Source organism: Megachile rotundata, chromosome 3 (assembly GCF_050947335.1).
Source record: "Megachile rotundata isolate GNS110a chromosome 3, iyMegRotu1, whole genome shotgun sequence".
Classification (NCBI taxonomy): Eukaryota; Metazoa; Arthropoda; class Insecta; order Hymenoptera; family Megachilidae; genus Megachile; species Megachile rotundata.
In genome coordinates this window covers 2,181,064-2,208,582 of record NC_134985.1, presented here as the reverse complement: position 1 = coordinate 2,208,582, position 27,519 = coordinate 2,181,064, and positions in this window count along the sequence as shown.

The following is a 27,519-nucleotide window of genomic DNA, read 5'->3' as shown; positions in this document are numbered from 1 at the left end:
GAGACTGAGACAGAGACAGAGACAGAGACAGAGACAGAGACAGAGACAGAGACAGAGACAGAGACAGAGACAGAGACTCCGACAGAGACAGAGACAGCGAGAGAGACAGAGACAGAGACAGAGACAGAGACAGAGACAGAGACAGAGACAGAGACAGAGACAGAAACAGAGACAGAAACAGAGACAGACATAGAGACAGAGACAGTGGCAGGGACAGAGGCAGAGACAGAGACAGAAACAGAGACAGAGACAGAGACTGAGACAGAGACAGAGACAGAGATAGCGAGAGAGAGAGAGATAGAGACAGAGACAGAGATTGATACAGAGACAGAGACAGACAGAGACAGAGACAGAGACAGAGACAGAGACAGAGACAGAGACAGAGACAGAGACAGAGACAGAGACAGAGACAGGGACAGAGACAGAGACAGAGACAGCGAGGGAGACAGAGATAGAGACAGAGACAGAGACAGACACAGAGACTGCGACAGAGACAGAGACCGCGAGAGAGACAGAGATAGAGACAGAGACAGAGACAGAGACAGAGACAGGGACAGAGACAGAGACAGAGACAGAAACAGAGACAGAAACAGAGACAGAGACAGAGACAGAGACAGAGACAGCGACAGCGACAGAGTCAGGGACAGAGAGAGAGACAGCGACTGCGACAGAGACAGGGACAGAGAGAGGGACAGAGACAGAGACTGAGACAGAGACAGAGACAGAGATAGCGAGAGAGACAGAGATAGAGACAGAGACAGAGATTGAGACAGAGACAGGGACAGACAGAGACAGAGACAGAGACAGAGACAGAGACAGAGACAGAGACAGAGACAGAGACAGAGACAGAGACAGAGACAGAGACGGTGTGAGAGACAGAGATAGAGACAGAGACAGAGACAGAGACAGAGACAGAGACAGCGACAGCGACAGAGTCAGGGACAGAGAGAGAGACAGAGATAGAGACAGAGACAGAGACAGAGACAGAGACAGAGACAGAGACAGAGACAGAGACAGAGACAGAGACAGAGACAGAGACAGAGACAGAGACAGAGACAGAGACAGAGACAGAGACAGATACAGAGACAGAGACAGATACAGAGACAGAGACAGAGACGGAGACAGAGACAGAGACAGAGACAGAGACAGCGACTGCGACAGAGACAGGGACAGAGAGAGAGACAGAGACAGAGACTGAGACAGAGACAGAGACAGAGATAGCGAGAGAGACAGAGATAGAGACAGAGACAGAGATTGAGACAGAGACAGGGACAGACAGAGACAGAGACAGAGACAGAGACAGAGACAGAGACAGAGACAGAGACAGAGACAGAGACAGAGACAGAGACAGAGACGGTGTGAGAGACAGAGATAGAGACAGAGACAGAGACAGAGACAGAGACAGAGAGGTCGAGAGAGACAGAGATAGAGACGGAGACAGAGACAGAGACAGAGGCAGAGGCAGAGACTGCGACAGAGACAGTGACGGCGAGAGAGACAGAGATAGAGACAGAGACAGAGACAGAGGCAGAGGCAGAGGCAGAGACTGCGACAGAGACAGTGACGGCGAGAGAGACAGAAACAGAGACAGAAACAGAGACAGACATAGAGACAGAGACAGATGCAGGGACAGGGGCGGAGACAGAGACAGAGACAGAGACTGCGACAGAGACAGAGACAGCGAGAGAGACAGAGATAGAGACAGCGACAGAGACAGAGACAGAGACAGAGACAGAGACGGAGACAGAGACAGAGACAGAGACAGAGACAGAGACAGAGACAGAGACAGAGACAGAGACAGAGACAGAGACAGAGACTGAGACAGAGACAGAGACAGAGACAGAGACAGAGACAGAGACAGAGACAGAGACAGAGACAGAGACAGAGACAGCGACAGAGACAGAGACATAGACAGAGACAGAGCCAGAGGTGGAAGCAGAGACAGAGACAGCGAGAGAGATAGAGATAGAGGCAGAGACAGAGACAGAGACAGAGATAGAGGCAGCGGCAGAGGCAGAGACTGCGACAGAGACAGTGACGGCGAGAGAGACAGAGATAGAGACAGCGACAGAGACCGAGACAGGGACAGAGGCAGAGACAGAGACAGAGACAGAGACAGAGACAGAGACAGAGACAGAGACAGAGACAGAGACAAAGACAGAGGCAGAGACAGAGACGGCGAGAGAGACAGAGATAGAGACAGAGACAGAGACAGAGACAGAGATAGAGACAGAGACAGAGACAGACACAGATACAGAGACAGAGACAGAGACAGAAGCAGAGACAGAGACAGAGACAGAGACGGAGGCAGAGACAGAGACAGAGACAGAGACAGAGACAGAGACAGAGACAGAGACACAGACAGATACAGATACAGAGACAGAGACAGATACAGAGACAGAGACAGATACAGAGACAGATACAGAGACAGAGACAGATACAGAGACAGAGACAGAGACAGAGACAGAGACAGAGACAGAGGCAGAGGCAGAGGCAGAGACTGCGACAGAGACAGTGACGGCGAGAGAGACAGAGATAGAGACAGAGACAGAGACAGAGACAGAGACAGAGACAGAGACGGAGACAGAGACAGAGACAGAGACAGAGACAGAGACAGCGACAGCGACAGAGACAGGGACAGAGAGAGAGACAGAGACAGAGACAGAGACAGAGACAGAGACAGAGACAGAGACAGAGACAGGGACAGAGACAGAGACAGAGACAGCGAGGGAGACAGAGATAGAGACAGAGACAGAGACAGAGACAGAGACAGAGACAGAGACAGAGACTGCGACAGAGACAGAGACCGCGAGAGAGACAGAGATAGAGACAGAGACAGAGACAGAGACTGAGACTGCGACAGAGACAGAGACAGCGAGAGAGACAGAGATAGAGACAGAGACAGAGACAGAGACAGAGACAGAGACGGCGAGAGAGACAGAGATAGAGACAGAGACAGAGACAGAGACAGAGATAGAGACAGAGACAGAGACAGACACAGATACAGAGACAGAGACAGAGACAGAAGCAGAGACAGAGACAGAGACAGAGACAGAGACGGAGGCAGAGACAGAGACAGAGACAGAGACAGAGACAGATACAGATACAGAGACAGAGACAGATACAGAGACAGAGACAGATGCAGAGACAGACACAGAGACAGAGACAGATACAGAGACAGAGACAGAGACAGAGACAGAGACAGAGACAGAGACAGAGACAGAGACAGAGACAGAGACAGAGACAGAGACAGAGACAGAGACAGAGACAGGGACAGAGACAGAGACAGAGACAGAGACAGAGACAGAGACAGAGACAGAGACGGAGACAGAGACAGAGACAGAGACAGAGATAGCGAGAGAGACAGAGACAGAGACAGAGGCAGAGGCAAAGGCAGAGGCAGAGACTGCGACAGAGACAGTGACGGCGAGAGAGACAGAGATAGAGACAGAGACAGAGACAGAGACAGAGACAGAGACAGAGACGGAGACAGAGACAGAGACAGAGACAGAGACAGAGACAGCGACAGCGACAGAGACAGGGACAGAGAGAGAGACAGACACAGAGACTGAGACAGGGACAGAGACAGAGATAGCGAGAGAGACAGATATAGAGACAGAGACAGAGATTGAGACAGAGACAGAGACAGAGACAGAGACAGAGACAGAGACAGAGACAGAGACAGAGACAGAGACCGAAACAGAGACAGAGATAGAGACGGAGACGGAGACAGAGACAGAGACAGAGACAGAGAGAGAGACAGAGAAAGAGACAGAGACAGAGACAGAGACAGAGACAGAGACAGCGACAGAGACAGAGACAGAGACAGAGACAGAGACAGAGACAGAGACAGAGACAGAGACAGAGACAGAGACAGAGACGGAGACAGAGACAGAGACAGAGACAGAGACAGAGACAGAGACAGAGACAGCGACAGCGACAGAGACAGGGACAGAGAGAGAGACAGAGACAGAGACTGAGACAGAGACAGAGACAGAGACAGAGACAGAGACAGAGACAGAGACAGAGACAGAGACAGAGACAGAGACAGAGACAGAGACAGAGACAGAGACAGAGACAGAGACAGAGACAGAGACAGAGACAGAGACAAAGACAGAGGCAGAGACAGAGACAGCGAGAGAGACAGAGATAGAGACAGAGACAGAGACAGAGACAGAGACAGAGACAGAGACAGAGACAGAGACAGAGACAGAGACAGAGACAGAGACAGAGACAGAGACAGAGACAGAGACAGAGACAGAGACAGGGACAGAGACAGAGACAGAGACAGAGACAGAGACAGAGACAGAGACAGAGACAGAGACGGAGACAGAGACAGAGACAGAGACAGAGATAGCGAGAGAGACAGAGACAGAGACAGAGGCAGAGGCAAAGGCAGAGGCAGAGACTGCGACAGAGACAGTGACGGCGAGAGAGACAGAGATAGAGACAGAGACAGAGACAGAGACAGAGACAGAGACAGAGACGGAGACAGAGACAGAGACAGAGACAGAGACAGAGACAGCGACAGCGACAGAGACAGGGACAGAGAGAGAGACAGACACAGAGACTGAGACAGGGACAGAGACAGAGATAGCGAGAGAGACAGATATAGAGACAGAGACAGAGATTGAGACAGAGACAGAGACAGACAGAGACAGAGACAGAGACAGAGACAGAGACAGAGACAGAGACAGAGACAGAGACCGAAACAGAGACAGAGATAGAGACGGAGACGGAGACAGAGACAGAGACAGAGACAGAGAGAGAGACAGAGAAAGAGACAGAGACAGAGACAGAGACAGAGACAGAGACAGCGACAGAGACAGAGACAGAGACAGAGACAGAGACAGAGACAGAGACAGAGACAGAGACAGAGACAGAGACAGAGACGGAGACAGAGACAGAGACAGAGACAGAGACAGAGACAGAGACAGAGACAGCGACAGCGACAGAGACAGGGACAGAGAGAGAGACAGAGACAGAGACTGAGACAGAGACAGAGACAGAGACAGAGACAGAGACAGAGACAGAGACAGAGACAGAGACAGAGACAGAGACAGAGACAGAGACAGAGACAGAGACAGAGACAGAGACAGAGACAGAGACAGAGACAAAGACAGAGGCAGAGACAGAGACAGCGAGAGAGACAGAGATAGAGACAGAGACAGAGACAGAGACAGAGACAGAGACAGAGACAGAGACAGAGACAGAGACAGAGACAGAGACAGATACAGAGACAGGGACAGAGACAGAGACAGAGACAGAGACAGAGACAGATACAGAGGCAGAGGCAGAGGCAGAGACTGCGACTGAGACAGTGACGGCGAGAGAGACAGAGATAGAGACAGAGACAGAGACAGAGACAGAGACGGAGACAGAGACAGCGAGCGAGACAGAGACAGAGACAGCGACAGAGACAGGGACAGAGAGAGAGACAGAGACGGAGACTGAGACAGAGACAGAGATAGCGAGAGAGACAGAGATAGAGACAGAGACAGAGGCAGAGACAGAGGCAGAGACAGAGGCAGAGACAGAGACAGAGACAGGGACGGAGACAGAGACAGAGACCGCGATAGAGACAGAGACAGAGACAGAGGCAGAGGCAGAGGCAGAGGCAGAGACTGCGGCAGAGACAGTGACGGCGAGAGAGACAGAAACAGAGACAGAAGCAGAGACAGACATAGAGACAGAGACAGAGGCAGGGACAGGGGCAGAGACGGAGACAGAGACAGAGACTGCGACAGAGACAGAGACAGCGAGAGAGACAGAGATAGAGACAGAGACAGAGACAGAGACAGAGACAGAGACAGAGACAGAGAGAGAGACAGAGACAGAGACAGAGACAGAGACAGAGACAGAGAAAGAGACAGAGACAGACATAGAGACTGAGACAAAGGGCAGGGACAGAGGCAGAGACAGAGACAGATACAGAGACAGAGACTGAGACAGAGACAGAGACAGAGACAGAGACAGAGACAGAGACAGAGACAGAGACAGAGACAGAGACAGAGACAGAGACAGAGACAGAGACAGAGACTCCGACAGAGACAGAGACAGCGAGAGAGACAGAGATAGAGACAGAGACAGAGACAGAGACAGAGACAGAGACAGGGACAGAGACAGAGACAGAGACAGAAACAGAGACAGAAACAGAGACAGACATAGAGACAGAGACAGTGGCAGGGACAGAGACAGAGACAGAGACAGAGACAGAGACAGAGACAGAGACAGAGACAGAGACAGAGACAGAGACAGAGACAGAGACAGAGACAGAGACAGAGACAGAGACAGAGACAGAGACAGAGACAGAGACAGAGACAGAGACAGAGACAGAGACAGAGACAGAGACAGAGACAGAGACAGAGACAGAGACAGAGACAGAGACAGAGACAGAGACAGAGACAGAGACAGAGACAGAGACAGAGACAGAGACAGAGACAGAGACAGAGACAGAGACAGAGACAGAGACAGAGACAGAGACAGAGACAGAGACAGAGAAAGAGACAGAGACAGAGACAGAGACAGAGACAGAGACAGAGACAGAGACAGAGACAGAGACAGAGACAGAGACAGAGACAGAGACAGAGACAGAGACAGAGACAGAGACAGAGACAGAGACAGAGACAGAGACAGAGAAAGAGACAGAGACAGACATAGAGACAGAGACAAATGGCAGGGACAGAGGCAGAGACAGAGACAGATACAGAGACAGAGACTGAGACAGAGACAGAGACAGAGACAGAGACAGAGACAGAGACAGAGACAGTGACAGAGACAGAGAGAGAGACAGGGACAGAGACAGAGACAGAGACAGAGACAGAAACACAGACAGAAACAGAGACAGACATAGAGACAGAGACAGTGGCAGGGACAGAGGCAGAGACAGAGACAGAGACAGAGACAGAGACAGAGACAGCGACAGCGACAGAGTCAGGGACAGAGAGAGAGACAGAGATAGAGACAGAGACAGAGACAGAGACAGAGACAGAGACAGAGACAGATACAGAGACAGAGACAGAGACAGAGACAGAGACAGAGACAGAGACAGAGACAGAGACAGATACATAGACAGAGACAGATACAGAGACAGAGACAGAGACGGAGACAGAGACAGAGACAGAGACAGAGACAGAGACAGCGACAGCGACAGAGACAGGGACAGAGAGAGAGACAGAGACAGAGACTGAGACAGAGACAGAGACAGAGATAGCGAGAGAGACAGAGATAGAGACAGAGACAGAGATTGAGACAGAGACAGAGACAGACAGAGACAGAGACAGAGACAGAGACAGAGACAAAGACAGAGACAGAGACAGAGACAGAGACAGAGACAGAGACAGAGACAGAGACGGCGTGAGAGACAGAGATAGAGACAGAGGCAGAGACAGAGACAGAGACAGAGAGGTCGAGAGAGACAGAGATAGAGACGGAGACAGAGACAGAGACAGAGGCAGAGGCAGAGACTGCGACAGAGACAGTGACGGCGAGAGAGACAGAGATAGAGACAGAGACAGAGACAGAGGCAGAGGCAGAGGCAGAGACTGCGGCAGAGACAGTGACGGCGAGAGAGACAGAAACAGAGACAGAAACAGAGACAGACATAGAGACAGAGACAGATGCAGGGACGGGGGCAGAGACAGAGACAGAGACAGAGACTGCGACAGAGACAGAGACAGTGAGAGAGACAGAGACAGAGACAGAGACAGAGACAGAGACAGAGACAGAGACAGAGACAGAGACAGAGACAGAGACAGAGACAGAGACAGAGACAGAGACAGAGACAGAGACAGAGACAGAGACAGAGACAGAGACAGAGACAGAGACAGAGACAGAGACAGAGACAGAGACAGAGACAGAGACAGAGACAGAGACAGAGACAGAGACAGACAGAGACAGAGACAGAGACAGAGACAGAGACAGAGACAGAGACAGAGACAGAGACAGAGACAGAGACAGAGACAGAGACAGAGACAGAGACAGAGACAGAGACAGAGACAGAGACAGAGACAGAGACAGAGACAGAGACAGAGACAGAGACAGAGACAGAGACAGAGACAGAGACAGAGACAGAGACAGAGACAGAGACAGAGACAGAGACAGAGACAGAGACAGAGACAGCGACAGAGACAGAGACATAGACAGAGACAGAGCCAGAGGTGGAAGCAGAGACAGAGACAGCGAGAGAGATAGAGATAGAGGCAGAGACAGAGACAGAGACAGAGATAGAGGCAGCGGCAGAGGCAGAGACTGCGACAGAGACAGTTACGGCGAGAGAGACAGAGATAGAGACAGCGACAGAGACAGAGACAGGGACGGAGACAGAGACAGAGACCGAGATAGAGACAGAGACAGAGACAGAGGCAGAGGCAGAGGCAGAGGCAGAGACTGCGACAGAGACAGTGACGGCGAGAGAGACAGAAACAGAGACAGAAGCAGAGACAGACATAGAGACAGAGGCAGAGACAGAGGCAGGGACAGGGGCAGAGACAGAGACAGAGGCAGAGACTGCGACAGAGACAGAGACACGGAGAGAGACAGAGATAGAGACAGAGATAGAGACAGAGAGAGAGACAGAGACAGAGACAGCGAGAGAGACAGAGACAGAGACAGAGACAGAGACAGAGACAGAGAAAGAGACAGAGACAGACATAGAGACAGAGACAAAGGGCAGGGACAGAGGCAGAGACAGAGACAGATACAGAGACAGAGACTGAGACAGAGACAGAGACAGAGACAGAGACAGAGACAGAGACAGAGACAGAGACAGAGACTCCGACAGAGACAGAGACAGCGAGAGAGACAGAGACAGAGACAGAGACAGCGACAGAGACAGAGACAGAGACAGAGACAGAGACAGAGACAGAGACAGAGACAGAGACAGAGACAGAGACGGAGACAGAGACAGAGACAGAGACAGAGACAGAGACAGAGACAGAGACAGCGACAGCGACAGAGACAGGGACAGAGAGAGAGACAGAGACAGAGACTGAGACAGAGACAGAGACAGAGACAGAGACAGAGACAGAGACAGAGACAGAGACAGAGACAGAGACAGAGACAGAGACAGAGACAGAGACAGAGACAGAGACAGAGACAGAGACAGAGACAGAGACAGAGACAGAGACAAAGACAGAGGCAGAGACAGAGACAGCGAGAGAGACAGAGATAGAGACAGAGACAGAGACAGAGACAGAGACAGAGACAGAGACAGAGACAGAGACAGAGACAGAGACAGAGACAGATACAGAGACAGGGACAGAGACAGAGACAGAGACAGAGACAGAGACAGATACAGAGGCAGAGGCAGAGGCAGAGACTGCGACTGAGACAGTGACGGCGAGAGAGACAGAGATAGAGACAGAGACAGAGACAGAGACAGAGACGGAGACAGAGACAGCGAGCGAGACAGAGACAGAGACAGCGACAGAGACAGGGACAGAGAGAGAGACAGAGACGGAGACTGAGACAGAGACAGAGATAGCGAGAGAGACAGAGATAGAGACAGAGACAGAGGCAGAGACAGAGGCAGAGACAGAGGCAGAGACAGAGACAGAGACAGGGACGGAGACAGAGACAGAGACCGCGATAGAGACAGAGACAGAGACAGAGGCAGAGGCAGAGGCAGAGGCAGAGACTGCGGCAGAGACAGTGACGGCGAGAGAGACAGAAACAGAGACAGAAGCAGAGACAGACATAGAGACAGAGACAGAGGCAGGGACAGGGGCAGAGACGGAGACAGAGACAGAGACTGCGACAGAGACAGAGACAGCGAGAGAGACAGAGATAGAGACAGAGACAGAGACAGAGACAGAGACAGAGACAGAGACAGAGAGAGAGACAGAGACAGAGACAGAGACAGAGACAGAGACAGAGAAAGAGACAGAGACAGACATAGAGACTGAGACAAAGGGCAGGGACAGAGGCAGAGACAGAGACAGATACAGAGACAGAGACTGAGACAGAGACAGAGACAGAGACAGAGACAGAGACAGAGACAGAGACAGAGACAGAGACAGAGACAGAGACAGAGACAGAGACAGAGACAGAGACTCCGACAGAGACAGAGACAGCGAGAGAGACAGAGATAGAGACAGAGACAGAGACAGAGACAGAGACAGGGACAGAGACAGAGACAGAGACAGAAACAGAGACAGAAACAGAGACAGACATAGAGACAGAGACAGTGGCAGGGACAGAGGCAGAGACAGAGACAGAGACAGAGACAGAGACAGAGACAGAGACAGAGACAGAGACAGAGACAGAGACAGAGACAGAGACAGAGACAGAGACAGAGACAGAGACAGAGACAGAGACAGAGACAGAGACAGAGACAGAGACAGAGACAGAGACAGAGACAGAGACAGAGACAGAGACAGAGACAGAGACAGAGACAGAGACAGAGACAGAGACAGAGACAGAGACAGAGACAGAGACAGAGACAGAGACAGAGACAGAGACAGAGACAGAGAAAGAGACAGAGACAGAGACAGAGACAGAGACAGAGACAGAGACAGAGACAGAGACAGAGACAGAGACAGAGACAGAGACAGAGACAGAGACAGAGACAGAGACAGAGACAGAGACAGAGACAGAGACAGAGACAGAGAAAGAGACAGAGACAGACATAGAGACAGAGACAAATGGCAGGGACAGAGGCAGAGACAGAGACAGATACAGAGACAGAGACTGAGACAGAGACAGAGACAGAGACAGAGACAGAGACAGAGACAGAGACAGTGACAGAGACAGAGAGAGAGACAGGGACAGAGACAGAGACAGAGACAGAGACAGAAACAGAGACAGAAACAGAGACAGACATAGAGACAGAGACAGTGGCAGGGACAGAGGCAGAGACAGAGACAGAGACAGAGACAGAGACAGAGACAGCGACAGCGACAGAGTCAGGGACAGAGAGAGAGACAGAGATAGAGACAGAGACAGAGACAGAGACAGAGACAGAGACAGAGACAGAGACAGAGACAGAGACAGAGACAGAGACAGATACAGAGACAGAGACAGATACAGAGACAGAGACAGAGACGGAGACAGAGACAGAGACAGAGACAGAGACAGAGACAGCGACAGCGACAGAGACAGGGACAGAGAGAGAGACAGAGACAGAGACTGAGACAGAGACAGAGACAGAGATAGCGAGAGAGACAGAGATAGAGACAGAGACAGAGATTGAGACAGAGACAGAGACAGACAGAGACAGAGACAGAGACAGAGACAGAGACAGAGACAGAGACAGAGACAAAGACAGAGACAGAGACAGAGACAGAGACAGAGACAGAGACAGAGACAGAGACGGCGTGAGAGACAGAGATAGAGACAGAGGCAGAGACAGAGACAGAGACAGAGAGGTCGAGAGAGACAGAGATAGAGACGGAGACAGAGACAGAGACAGAGGCAGAGGCAGAGACTGCGACAGAGACAGTGACGGCGAGAGAGACAGAGATAGAGACAGAGACAGAGACAGAGGCAGAGGCAGAGGCAGAGACTGCGGCAGAGACAGTGACGGCGAGAGAGACAGAAACAGAGACAGAAACAGAGACAGACATAGAGACAGAGACAGATGCAGGGACAGGGGCAGAGACAGAGACAGAGACAGAGACTGCGACAGAGACAGAGACAGTGAGAGAGACAGAGATAGAGACAGAGACAGAGACAGAGACAGAGACAGAGACAGAGACAGAGACAGAGACAGAGACAGAGACAGAGACAGAGACAGAGACAGAGACAGAGACAGAGACAGAGACAGAGACAGAGACAGAGACAGAGACAGAGACAGAGACAGAGACAGAGACAGAGACAGAGACAGAGACAGAGACAGAGACAGAGACAGAGACAGACAGAGACAGAGACAGAGACAGAGACAGAGACAGAGACAGAGACAGAGACAGAGACAGAGACAGAGACAGAGACAGAGACAGAGACAGAGACAGAGACAGAGACAGAGACAGAGACAGAGACAGAGACAGAGACAGAGACAGAGACAGAGACAGAGACAGAGACAGAGACAGAGACAGAGACAGAGACAGAGACAGAGACAGAGACAGAGACAGAGACAGAGACAGAGACAGAGACAGCGACAGAGACAGAGACATAGACAGAGACAGAGCCAGAGGTGGAAGCAGAGACAGAGACAGCGAGAGAGATAGAGATAGAGGCAGAGACAGAGACAGAGACAGAGATAGAGGCAGCGGCAGAGGCAGAGACTGCGACAGAGACAGTGACGGCGAGAGAGACAGAGATAGAGACAGCGACAGAGACAGAGACAGGGACGGAGACAGAGACAGAGACCGAGATAGAGACAGAGACAGAGACAGAGGCAGAGGCAGAGGCAGAGGCAGAGACTGCGACAGAGACAGTGACGGCGAGAGAGACAGAAACAGAGACAGAAGCAGAGACAGACATAGAGACAGAGACAGAGGCAGGGACAGGGGCAGAGACAGAGACAGAGGCAGAGACTGCGACAGAGACAGAGACACGGAGAGAGACAGAGATAGAGACAGAGATAGAGACAGAGAGAGAGACAGAGACAGAGACAGCGAGAGAGACAGAGACAGAGACAGAGACAGAGACAGAGACAGAGAAAGAGACAGAGACAGACATAGAGACAGAGACAAAGGGCAGGGACAGAGGCAGAGACAGAGACAGATACAGAGACAGAGACTGAGACAGAGACAGAGACAGAGACAGAGACAGAGACAGAGACAGAGACAGAGACAGAGACAGAGACTCCGACAGAGACAGAGACAGCGAGAGAGACAGAGACAGAGACAGAGACAGAGACAGAGACAGAGACAGAGACAGAGACAGAGACAGCGAGAGAGACAGAGATAGAGACAGAGACAGAGACAGAGACAGAGACATATACAGAGACAGAGACCGAGATAGAGACAGAGACAGAGACAGAGGCAGAGGCAGAGGCAGAGGCAGAGGCAGAGGCAGAGACTGCGACAGAGACAGTGACGGCGAGAGAGACAGAGATAGAGACAGCGACAGAGACAGAGACAGGGACGGAGACAGAGACAGAAACCGAGATAGAGACAGAGACAGAGACAGAGGTAGACGCAGAGGCAAAGGCAGAGGCAGAGACTGCGACAGAGACAGTGACGGCGAGAGAGACAGAAACAGAGACAGAAACAGAGGCAGACATAGAGACAGAGACAGCGGCAGGGACAGAGGCAGAGACAGAGACAGAGACAGAGACTGCGACAGAGACAGAGACCGCGAGAGAGACAGAGATAGAGACAGCGACAGAGACAGAGACAGAGACAGCGAGAGAGACAGAGATAGAGACAGAGACAGAGACAGAGACAGAGACAGAGACAGAGACAGAGACAGAGACAGAGACAGAGACAGAGACAGAGACAGAGACAGAGACAGAGACAAAGACAGAGGCAGAGACAGAGACGGCGAGAGAGACAGAGATAGAGACAGAGACAGAGACAGAAGCAGAGACAGAGACAAAGACAGAGACGGAGGCAGAGACAGAGACAGAGACAGAGACAGAGACAGAGACAGAGACAGAGACACAGACAGATACAGATACAGAGACAGAGACAGATACAGAGACAGAGACAGATACAGAGACAGATACAGAGACAGAGACAGATACAGAGACAGAGACAGAGACAGAGACAGAGACAGAGACAGAGGCAGAGGCAGAGGCAGAGACTGCGACAGAGACAGGGACGGCGAGAGAGACAGAGATAGAGACAGAGACAGAGACAGAGACAGAGACAGAGACAGAGACGGAGACAGAGACAGAGACAGAGACAGAGACAGAGACAGAGACAGCGACAGCGACAGAGACAGGGACAGAGACAGAGACAGAGACAGAGACAGAGACAGAGACAGGGACAGAGACAGAGACAGAGACAGCGAGGGAGACAGAGATAGAGACAGAGACAGAGACAGAGACAGAGACAGAGACAGAGACTGCGACAGAGACAGAGACCGCGAGAGAGACAGAGATAGAGACAGAGACAGAGACAGAGACTGAGACTGCGACAGAGACAGAGACAGCGAGAGAGACAGAGATAGAGACAGAGACAGAGACAGAGACAGAGACAGAGACGGCGAGAGAGACAGAGATAGAGACAGAGACAGAGACAGAGACAGAGATAGAGACAGAGACAGAGACAGACACAGATACAGAGACAGAGACAGAGACAGAAGCAGAGACAGAGACAGAGACAGAGACGGAGGCAGAGACAGAGACAGAGACAGAGACAGAGACAGATACAGATACAGAGACAGAGACAGATACAGAGACAGAGACAGATGCAGAGACAGACACAGAGACAGAGACAGATACAGAGACAGAGACAGAGACAGAAACAGAGACAGAGACAGAGACAGAGACAGAGACAGAGACAGAGACAGAGACAGAGACAGAGACAGAGACAGAGACAGAGACAGAGACAGAGACAGAGACAGAGACAGAGACAGAGACAGAGACAGAGACAGAGACAGAGACAAAGACAGAGGCAGAGACAGAGACGGCGAGAGAGACAGAGATAGAGACAGAGACAGAGACAGAGACAGAGATAGAGACAGAGACAGAGACAGACACAGATACAGAGACAGAGACAGAGACAGAAGCAGAGACAGAGACAGAGACAGAGACAGAGACGGAGGCAGAGACAGAGACAGAGACAGAGACAGAGACAGAGACAGAGACAGAGACAGAGACACAGACAGATACAGATACAGAGACAGAGACAGATACAGAGACAGAGACAGATACAGAGACAGATACAGAGACAGAGACAGATACAGAGACAGAGACAGAGACAGAGACAGAGACAGAGACGGAGACAGAGACAGAGACAGAGACAGAGATAGCGAGAGAGACAGAGACAGAGGCAGAGGCAAAGGCAGAGGCAGAGACTGCGACAGAGACAGTGACGGCGAGAGAGACAGAGATAGAGACAGAGACAGAGACAGAGACAGAGACAGAGACGGAGACAGAGACAGAGACAGAGACAGAGACAGAGACAGAGACAGCGACAGCGACAGAGACAGGGACAGAGAGAGAGACAGACACAGAGACTGAGACAGGGACAGAGACAGAGATAGCGAGAGAGACAGATATAGAGACAGAGACAGAGATTGAGACAGAGACAGAGACAGACAGAGACAGAGACAGAGACAGAGACAGAGACAGAGACAGAGACAGAGACAGAGACAGAGACAGAGACCGAGACAGAGACAGAGATAGAGACGGAGACGGAGACAGAGACAGAGACAGAGACAGAGAGAGAGACAGAGAAAGAGACAGAGACAGAGACAGAGACAGAGACAGAGACAGCGACAGAGACAGAGACAGAGACAGAGACAGAGACAGAGACAGAGACAGAGACAGAGACAGAGACAGAGACGGAGACAGAGACAGAGACAGAGACAGAGACAGAGACAGAGACAGAGACAGCGACAGCGACAGAGACAGGGACAGAGAGAGAGACAGAGACAGAGACTGAGACAGAGACAGAGACAGAGATAGCGAGAGAGACAGAGATAGAGAGAGAGACAGAGATTGAGACAGAGACAGAGACAGACAGAGACAGAGACAGAGACAGAGACAGAGACAGAGACAGAGACAGAGACAGAGACAGAGACAGAGACAGAGACAGAGACAGAGACAGAGACAGAGACAGAGACAGAGACAGAGACAGAGACAGAGACAGAGACAGAGACAGAGACAGAGACAGAGACAGAGACAGAGACAGAGACAGAGACAGAGACAGAGACAGAGACAGAGACAGAGACAGAGACAGAGACAGAGACAGAGATAGAGACAGAGACAGAGACAGAGACGGAGACAGAGACAGAGACGGAGACAGAGACAGAGACAGAGAAAGAGACAGAGACAGAGACAGCGACGGAGACAGAAACAGAGACAGAGACAGAGAGGTCGAGAGAGACAGTGATAGAGACGGAGACAGAGACAGAGACAGAGACGGCGAGAGAGACAGAGACAGAGACAGAGACAGATACAGAGACAGAGACAGAGACAGAGACAGAGACAGAGACAGAGACAGAGACAGAGACAGAGACAGAGACAGAGAAAGCGACAGAGACAGAGAAAGAGACAGAGACAGAGACAGAGACAGAGACAGAGACAGAGACAGAGACAGCGACAGAGACAGCGACAGAGACAGAGACAGAGACAGAGACAGAGACAGAGGCAGAGACAGAGACAGAGACAGAGACGGACACAGAGACAGAGACAGAGACAGAGACAGAGACAGAGACAGAGACCGAGACAGAGACAGAGACAGAGACAGAGACAGAGAAAGCGACAGAGACAGAGACAGAGACAGAGACAGAGACAGAGACAGAGACAGAGACAGAGACAGAGACAGAGACAGAGACAGAGACAGAGACAGAGACAGAGACAGAGACAGAGACGGAGACAGAGACAGAGACAGAGACAGAGACAGAGACAGAGACAGAGACAGCGACAGCGACAGAGACAGAGACAGGGACAGAGAGAGAGACAGAGACAGAGACTGAGACAGAGACAGAGACAGAGATAGCGAGAGAGACAGAGATAGAGAGAGAGACAGAGATTGAGACAGAGACAGAGACAGACAGAGACAGAGACAGAGACAGAGACAGAGACAGAGACAGAGACAGAGACAGAGACAGAGACAGAGACAGAGACTGCGACAGAGACAGAGACCGCGAGAGAGACAGAGATAGAGACGGAGACAGAGACAGAGACAGAGAGAGAGACAGAGACAGAGGCAGAGACGGAGACAGAGACAGAGACAGAGACAGAGACAGAGACAGCGACAGCGACAGAGACAGGGACAGAGAGAGAGACAGAGACAGAGACTGAGACAGAGACAGAGACAGAGATAGCGAGAGAGACAGAGATAGAGAGAGAGACAGAGATTGAGACAGAGACAGAGACAGACAGAGACAGAGACAGAGACAGAGACAGAGACAGAGACAGAGAGAGAGACCGAGACAGAGACAGAGATAGAGGCGGAGACGGAGACAGAGACAGAGACAGAGACAGAGACAGAGACAGAGACAGAGACAGAGACAGAGACGGAGACAGAGACAGAGACAGAGACAGAGACAGAGACAGGGACGGAGACAGAGACAGAGACAGAGACAGACACAGAGACAGAGACAGAGACAGAGACGGAGACGGAGACAGAGACAGAGACAGAGACGGAGACAGAGACGGAGACAGAGACAGAGACAGCGACAGAGACAGAGACAGAGACAGAGACAGAGACAGAGACAGAGACAGAGACAGAGACAGAGACAGAGACAGAGACGGAGACAGAGACAGAGACAGAGACAGAGACAGAGAAAGAGACAGAGACAGAGACAGAGACAGAGACAGAGACAGCGACAGAGACAGAGACAGAGACAGAGACAGAGACAGAGACAGAGACAGAGACAGAGACAGAGACAGAGACGGAGACAGAGACAGAGACAGAGACAGAGACAGAGACAGAGACAGAGACAGCGACAGCGACAGAGACAGGGACAGCGAGAGAGACAGAGACAGAGACTGAGACAGAGACAGAGACAGAGATAGCGAGAGAGACAGAGATAGAGAGAGAGACAGAGATTGAGACAGAGACAGAGACAGACAGACACAGAGACAGAGACAGAGACAGAGACAGAGACAGAGACAGAGACAGAGACAGAGACAGAGACAGAGACAGAGACAGAGACAGAGACAGAGACAGAGACAGAGACAGAGACAGAGACAGAGACAGAGACAGAGACAGAGACAGAGACAGAGACAGAGACAGAGACAGAGACAGAGGCAGAGACAGAGACAGAGACAGAGATAGAGACAGAGACAGAGACAGAGACGGAGACAGAGACAGAGACGGAGACAGAGACAGAGACAGAGAAAGAGACAGAGACAGAGACAGCGACGGAGACAGAAACAGAGACAGAGACAGAGAGGTCGAGAGAGACAGAGATAGAGACGGAGACAGAGACAGAGACAGAGACGGCGAGAGAGACAGAGACAGAGACAGAGACAGATACAGAGACAGAGACAGAGACAGAGACAGAGACAGAGACAGAGAAAGCGACAGAGACAGAGACAGAGACAGAGACAGAGACAGCGACAGAGACAGAGACAGAGACAGAGACAGAGACAGAGACAGAGACAGAGACAGAGACAGAGACAGAGACAGAGACGGAGACAGAGACAGAGACAGAGACAGAGACAGAGACAGAGACAGAGACAGCGACAGCGACAGAGACAGAGACAGGGACAGAGAGAGAGACAGAGACAGAGACTGAGAGAGAGACAGAGACAGAGATAGCGAGAGAGACAGAGATAGAGAGAGAGACAGAGATTGAGACAGAGACAGAGACAGACAGAGACAGAGACAGAGACAGAGACAGAGACAGAGACAGAGACAGAGACAGAGACAGAGACAGAGACAGAGACAGAGACAGAGACAGAGACAGAGACAGAGACAGAGACAGAGACAGAGACTCCGACAGAGACAGAGACAGCGAGAGAGACAGAGATAGAGACAGAGACAGAGACAGAGACAGAGACAGGGACAGAGACAGAGACAGAGACAGAAACAGAGACAGAAACAGAGACAGACATAGAGACAGAGACAGTGGCAGGGACAGAGGCAGAGACAGAGACAGAGACAGAGACAGAGACAGAGACAGAGACAGAGACAGAGACAGAGACAGAGACAGAGACAGAGACAGAGACAGAGACAGAGACAGAGACAGAGACAGAGACAGAGACAGAGACAGAGACAGAGACAGAGACAGAGACAGAGACAGAGACAGGGACAGAGACAGAGACAGAGACAGAGACAGAGACAGAGACAGAGACAGAGACAGAGACAGAGACAGAGACAGAGACAGAGACAGAGACAGAGACAGAGACAGAGACAGAGAAAGAGACAGAGACAGAGACAGAGACAGAGACAGAGACAGAGACAGAGACAGAGACAGAGACAGAGACAGAGACAGAGACAGAGACAGAGACAGAGACAGAGACAGAGACAGAGACAGAGACAGAGACAGAGACAGAGACAGAGAAAGAGACAGAGACAGACATAGAGACAGAGACAAATGGCAGGGACAGAGGCAGAGACAGAGACAGATACAGAGACAGAGTCTGAGACAGAGACAGAGACAGAGACAGAGACAGAGACAGAGACAGAGACAGTGACAGAGACAGAGAGAGAGACAGGGACAGAGACAGAGACAGAGACAGAGACAGAAACAGAGACAGAAACAGAGACAGACATAGAGACAGAGACAGTGGCAGGGACAGAGGCAGAGACAGAGACAGAGACAGAGACAGAGACAGAGACAGCGACAGCGACAGAGTCAGGGACAGAGAGAGAGACAGAGATAGAGACAGAGACAGAGACAGAGACAGAGACAGAGACAGAGACAGATACAGAGACAGAGACAGAGACAGAGACAGAGACAGAGACAGAGACAGAGACAGAGACAGAGACAGATACAGAGACAGAGACAGATACAGAGACAGAGACAGAGACGGAGACAGAGACAGAGACAGAGACAGAGACAGAGACAGCGACAGCGACAGAGACAGGGACAGAGAGAGAGACAGAGACAGAGACTGAGACAGAGACAGAGACAGAGATAGCGAGAGAGACAGAGATAGAGACAGAGACAGAGATTGAGACAGAGACAGAGACAGACAGAGACAGAGACAGAGACAGAGACAGAGACAGAGACAGAGACAAAGACAGAGACAGAGACAGAGACAGAGACAGAGACAGAGACAGAGACAGAGACGGCGTGAGAGACAGAGATAGAGACAGAGGCAGAGACAGAGACAGAGACAGAGAGGTCGAGAGAGACAGAGATAGAGACGGAGACAGAGACAGAGACAGAGGCAGAGGCAGAGACTGCGACAGAGACAGTGACGGCGAGAGAGACAGAGATAGAGACAGAGACAGAGACAGAGGCAGAGGCAGAGGCAGAGACTGCGGCAGAGACAGTGACGGCGAGAGAGACAGAAACAGAGACAGAAACAGAGACAGACATAGAGACAGAGACAGATGCAGGGACAGGGGCAGAGACAGAGACAGAGACAGAGACTGCGACAGAGACAGAGACAGTGAGAGAGACAGAGATAGAGACAGAGACAGAGACAGAGACAGAGACAGAGACAGAGACAGAGACAGAGACAGAGACAGAGACAGAGACAGAGACAGAGACAGAGACAGAGACAGAGACAGAGACAGAGACAGAGACAGAGACAGAGACAGAGACAGAGACAGAGACAGAGACAGAGACAGAGACAGAGACAGAGACAGAGACAGAGACAGAGACAGACAGAGACAGAGACAGAGACAGAGACAGAGACAGAGACAGAGACAGAGACAGAGACAGAGACAGAGACAGAGACAGAGACAGAGACAGAGACAGAGACAGAGACAGAGACAGAGACAGAGACAGAGACAGAGACAGAGACAGAGACAGAGACAGAGACAGAGACAGAGACAGAGACAGAGACAGAGACAGAGACAGAGACAGAGACAGAGACAGAGACAGAGACAGAGACAGAGACAGAGACAGAGACAGCGACAGAGACAGAGACATAGACAGAGACAGAGCCAGAGGTGGAAGCAGAGACAGAGACAGCGAGAGAGATAGAGATAGAGGCAGAGACAGAGACAGAGACAGAGATAGAGGCAGCGGCAGAGGCAGAGACTGCGACAGAGACAGTGACGGCGAGAGAGACAGAGATAGAGACAGCGACAGAGACAGAGACAGGGACGGAGACAGAGACAGAGACCGAGATAGAGACAGAGACAGAGACAGAGGCAGAGGCAGAGGCAGAGGCAGAGACTGCGACAGAGACAGTGACGGCGAGAGAGACAGAAACAGAGACAGAAGCAGAGACAGACATAGAGACAGAGACAGAGGCAGGGACAGGGGCAGAGACAGAGACAGAGGCAGAGACTGCGACAGAGACAGAGACACGGAGAGAGACAGAGATAGAGACAGAGATAGAGACAGAGAGAGAGACAGAGACAGAGACAGCGAGAGAGACAGAGACAGAGACAGAGACAGAGACAGAGACAGAGAAAGAGACAGAGACAGACATAGAGACAGAGACAAAGGGCAGGGACAGAGGCAGAGACAGAGACAGATACAGAGACAGAGACTGAGACAGAGACAGAGACAGAGACAGAGACAGAGACAGAGACAGAGACAGAGACAGAGACTCCGACAGAGACAGAGACAGCGAGAGAGACAGAGACAGAGACAGAGACAGAGACAGAGACAGAGACAGAGACAGAGACAGAGACAGCGAGAGAGACAGAGATAGAGACAGAGACAGAGACAGAGACAGAGACATATACAGAGACAGAGACCGAGATAGAGACAGAGACAGAGACAGAGGCAGAGGCAGAGGCAGAGGCAGAGGCAGAGGCAGAGACTGCGACAGAGACAGTGACGGCGAGAGAGACAGAGATAGAGACAGCGACAGAGACAGAGACAGAGACAGCGAGAGAGACAGAGATAGAGACAGAGACAGAGACAGAGACAGAGACAGAGACAGAGACAGAGACAGAGACAGAGACAGAGACAGAGACAGAGACAGAGACAGAGACAGAGACAAAGACAGAGGCAGAGACAGAGACGGCGAGAGAGACAGAGATAGAGACAGAGACAGAGACAGAAGCAGAGACAGAGACAAAGACAGAGACGGAGGCAGAGACAGAGACAGAGACAGAGACAGAGACAGAGACAGAGACAGAGACACAGACAGATACAGATACAGAGACAGAGACAGATACAGAGACAGAGACAGATACAGAGACAGATACAGAGACAGAGACAGATACAGAGACAGAGACAGAGACAGAGACAGAGACAGAGACAGAGGCAGAGGCAGAGGCAGAGACTGCGACAGAGACAGTGACGGCGAGAGAGACAGAGATAGAGACAGAGACAGAGACAGAGACAGAGACAGAGACAGAGACGGAGACAGAGACAGAGACAGAGACAGAGACAGAGACAGAGACAGCGACAGCGACAGAGACAGGGACAGAGACAGAGACAGAGACAGAGACAGAGACAGAGACAGGGACAGAGACAGAGACAGAGACAGCGAGGGAGACAGAGATAGAGACAGAGACAGAGACAGAGACAGAGACAGAGACAGAGACTGCGACAGAGACAGAGACCGCGAGAGAGACAGAGATAGAGACAGAGACAGAGACAGAGACTGAGACTGCGACAGAGACAGAGACAGCGAGAGAGACAGAGATAGAGACAGAGACAGAGACAGAGACAGAGACAGAGACGGCGAGAGAGACAGAGATAGAGACAGAGACAGAGACAGAGACAGAGACAGAGATAGAGACAGAGACAGAGACATTCACAGATACAGAGACAGAGACAGAGACAGAAGCAGAGACAGAGACAGAGACAGAGACGGAGGCAGAGACAGAGACAGAGACAGAGACAGAGACAGATACAGATACAGAGACAGAGACAGATACAGAGACAGAGACAGATGCAGAGACAGACACAGAGACAGAGACAGATACAGAGACAGAGACAGAGACAGAAACAGAGACAGAGACAGAGACAGAGACAGAGACAGAGACAGAGACAGAGACAGAGACAGAGACAGAGACAGAGACAGAGACAGAGACAGAGACAGAGACAGAGACAGAGACAGAGACAGAGACAGAGACAGAGACAGAGACAGAGACAAAGACAGAGGCAGAGACAGAGACGGCGAGAGAGACAGAGATAGAGACAGAGACAGAGACAGAGACAGAGATAGAGACAGAGACAGAGACAGACACAGATACAGAGACAGAGACAGAGACAGAAGCAGAGACAGAGACAGAGACAGAGACAGAGACGGAGGCAGAGACAGAGACAGAGACAGAGACAGAGACAGAGACAGAGACAGAGACAGAGACACAGACAGATACAGATACAGAGACAGAGACAGATACAGAGACAGAGACAGATACAGAGACAGATACAGAGACAGAGACAGATACAGAGACAGAGACAGAGACAGAGACAGAGACGGAGACAGAGACAGAGACAGAGACAGAGATAGCGAGAGAGACAGAGACAGAGGCAGAGGCAAAGGCAGAGGCAGAGACTGCGACAGAGACAGTGACGGCGAGAGAGACAGAGATAGAGACAGAGACAGAGACAGAGACAGAGACAGAGACAGAGACGGAGACAGAGACAGAGACAGAGACAGAGACAGAGACAGAGACAGCGACAGCGACAGAGACAGGGACAGAGAGAGAGACAGACACAGAGACTGAGACAGGGACAGAGACAGAGATAGCGAGAGAGACAGATATAGAGACAGAGACAGAGATTGAGACAGAGACAGAGACAGACAGAGACAGAGACAGAGACAGAGACAGAGACAGAGACAGAGACAGAGACAGAGACAGAGACAGAGACCGAGACAGAGACAGAGATAGAGACGGAGACGGAGACAGAGACAGAGAAGAGAGACAGAGAGAGAGACAGAGAAAGAGACAGAGACAGAGACAGAGACAGAGACAGAGACAGCGACAGAGACAGAGACAGAGACAGAGACAGAGACAGAGACAGAGACAGAGACAGAGACAGAGACAGAGACGGAGACAGAGACAGAGACAGAGACAGAGACAGAGACAGAGACAGAGACAGCGACAGCGACAGAGACAGGGACAGAGAGAGAGACAGAGACAGAGACTGAGACAGAGACAGAGACAGAGATAGCGAGAGAGACAGAGATAGAGAGAGAGACAGAGATTGAGACAGAGACAGAGACAGACAGAGACAGAGACAGAGACAGAGACAGAGACAGAGACAGAGACAGAGACAGAGACAGAGACAGAGACAGAGACAGAGACAGAGACAGAGACAGAGACAGAGACAGAGACAGAGACAGAGACAGAGACAGAGACAGAGACAGAGACAGAGACAGAGACAGAGACAGAGACAGAGACAGAGACAGAGACAGAGACAGAGACAGAGACAGAGACAGAGACAGAGACAGAGACAGAGACAGAGACAGAGACAGAGACAGAGACAGAGACAGAGACAGAGATAGAGACAGAGACAGAGACAGAGACGGAGACAGAGACAGAGACGGAGACAGAGACAGAGACAGAGAAAGAGACAGAGACAGAGACAGCGACGGAGACAGAAACAGAGACAGAGACAGAGAGGTCGAGAGAGACAGTGATAGAGACGGAGACAGAGACAGAGACAGAGACGGCGAGAGAGACAGAGACAGAGACAGAGACAGATACAGAGACAGAGACAGAGACAGAGACAGAGACAGAGACAGAGACAGAGACAGAGACAGAGACAGAGACAGAGAAAGCGACAGAGACAGAGAAAGAGACAGAGACAGAGACAGAGACAGAGACAGAGACAGAGACAGCGACAGAGACAGCGACAGAGACAGAGACAGAGACAGAGACAGAGACAGAGACAGAGACAGAGACAGAGACAGAGACGGACACAGAGACAGAGACAGAGACAGAGACAGAGACAGAGACAGAGACCGAGACAGAGACAGAGACAGAGACAGAGACAGAGAAAGCGACAGAGACAGAGACAGAGACAGAGACAGAGACAGAGACAGAGACAGAGACAGAGACAGAGACAGAGACAGAGACAGAGACAGAGACAGAGACAGAGACGGAGACAGAGACAGAGACAGAGACAGAGACAGAGACAGAGACAGAGACAGCGACAGCGACAGAGACAGAGACAGGGACAGAGAGAGAGACAGAGACAGAGACTGAGACAGAGACAGAGACAGAGATAGCGAGAGAGACAGAGATAGAGAGAGAGACAGAGATTGAGACAGAGACAGAGACAGACAGAGACAGAGACAGAGACAGAGACAGAGACAGAGACAGAGACAGAGACAGAGACAGAGACAGAGACTGCGACAGAGACAGAGACCGCGAGAGAGACAGAGATAGAGACGGAGACAGAGACAGAGACAGAGAGAGAGACAGAGACAGAGGCAGAGACGGAGACAGAGACAGAGACAGAGACAGAGACAGAGACAGCGACAGCGACAGAGACAGGGACAGAGAGAGAGACAGAGACAGAGACTGAGACAGAGACAGAGACAGAGATAGCGAGAGAGACAGAGATAGAGAGAGAGACAGAGATTGAGACAGAGACAGAGACAGACAGAGACAGAGACAGAGACAGAGACAGAGACAGAGACAGAGAGAGAGACCGAGACAGAGACAGAGATAGAGGCGGAGACGGAGACAGAGACAGAGACAGAGACAGAGACAGAGACAGAGACAGAGACAGAGACAGAGACGGAGACAGAGACAGAGACAGAGACAGAGACAGAGACAGGGACGGAGACAGAGACAGAGACAGAGACAGACACAGAGACAGAGACAGAGACAGAGACGGAGACGGAGACAGAGACAGAGACAGAGACGGAGACAGAGACGGAGACAGAGACAGAGACAGCGACAGAGACAGAGACAGAGACAGAGACAGAGACAGAGACAGAGACAGAGACAGAGACAGAGACAGAGACAGAGACGGAGACAGAGACAGAGACAGAGACAGAGACAGAGAAAGAGACAGAGACAGAGACAGAGACAGAGACAGAGACAGCGACAGAGACAGAGACAGAGACAGAGACAGAGACAGAGACAGAGACAGAGACAGAGACAGAGACAGAGACAGAGACGGAGACAGAGACAGAGACAGAGACAGAGACAGAGACAGAGACAGAGACAGCGACAGCGACAGAGACAGGGACAGCGAGAGAGACAGAGACAGAGACTGAGACAGAGACAGAGACAGAGATAGCGAGAGAGACAGAGATAGAGAGAGAGACAGAGATTGAGACAGAGACAGAGACAGACAGACACAGAGACAGAGACAGAGACAGAGACAGAGACAGAGACAGAGACAGAGACAGAGACAGAGACAGAGACAGAGACAGAGACAGAGACAGAGACAGAGACAGAGACAGAGACAGAGACAGAGACAGAGACAGAGACAGAGACAGAGACAGAGACAGAGACAGAGACAGAGACAGAGACAGAGGCAGAGACAGAGACAGAGACAGAGATAGAGACAGAGACAGAGACAGAGACGGAGACAGAGACAGAGACGGAGACAGAGACAGAGACAGAGAAAGAGACAGAGACAGAGACAGCGACGGAGACAGAAACAGAGACAGAGACAGAGAGGTCGAGAGAGACAGAGATAGAGACGGAGACAGAGACAGAGACAGAGACGGCGAGAGAGACAGAGACAGAGACAGAGACAGATACAGAGACAGAGACAGAGACAGAGACAGAGACAGAGACAGAGAAAGCGACAGAGACAGAGACAGAGACAGAGACAGAGACAGCGACAGAGACAGAGACAGAGACAGAGACAGAGACAGAGACAGAGACAGAGACAGAGACAGAGACAGAGACAGAGACGGAGACAGAGACAGAGACAGAGACAGAGACAGAGACAGAGACAGAGACAGCGACAGCGACAGAGACAGAGACAGGGACAGAGAGAGAGACAGAGACAGAGACTGAGACAGAGACAGAGACAGAGATAGCGAGAGAGACAGAGATAGAGAGAGAGACAGAGATTGAGACAGAGACAGAGACAGACAGAGACAGAGACAGAGACAGAGACAGAGACAGAGACAGAGACAGAGACAGAGACAGAGACAGAGACAGAGACAGAGACAGAGACAGAGACAGAGACAGAGGCAGAGGCAGAGGCAGAGACTGCGACAGAGACAGTGACGGCGAGAGAGACAGAAACAGAGACAGAAACAGAGACAGACATAGAGACAGAGACAGAGGCAGAGACATAGACAGAGACAGAGACTGCGACAGAGACAGAGACCGCGAGAGAGACAGAGATAGAGACGGAGACAGAGACAGAGACAGAGAGAGAGACAGAGACAGAGGCAGAGACGGAGACAGAGACAGAGACAGAGAAAGAGACAGAGACAGAGACAGCGACGGAGACAGAAACAGAGACAGAGACAGAGAGGTCGAGAGAGACAGTGATAGAGACGGAGACAGAGACAGAGACAGAGACGGCGAGAGAGACAGAGACAGAGACAGAGACAGATACAGAGACAGAGACAGAGACAGAGACAGAGACAGAGACAGAGACAGAGACAGAGACAGAGACAGAGACAGAGAAAGCGACAGAGACAGAGAAAGAGACAGAGACAGAGACAGAGACAGAGACAGAGACAGAGACAGAGACAGCGACAGAGACAGCGACAGAGACAGAGACAGAGACAGAGACAGAGACAGAGGCAGAGACAGAGACAGAGACAGAGACGGACACAGAGACAGAGACAGAGACAGAGACAGAGACAGAGACAGAGACCGAGACAGAGACAGAGACAGAGACAGAGACAGAGAAAGCGACAGAGACAGAGACAGAGACAGAGACAGAGACAGAGACAGAGACAGAGACAGAGACAGAGACAGAGACAGAGACAGAGACAGA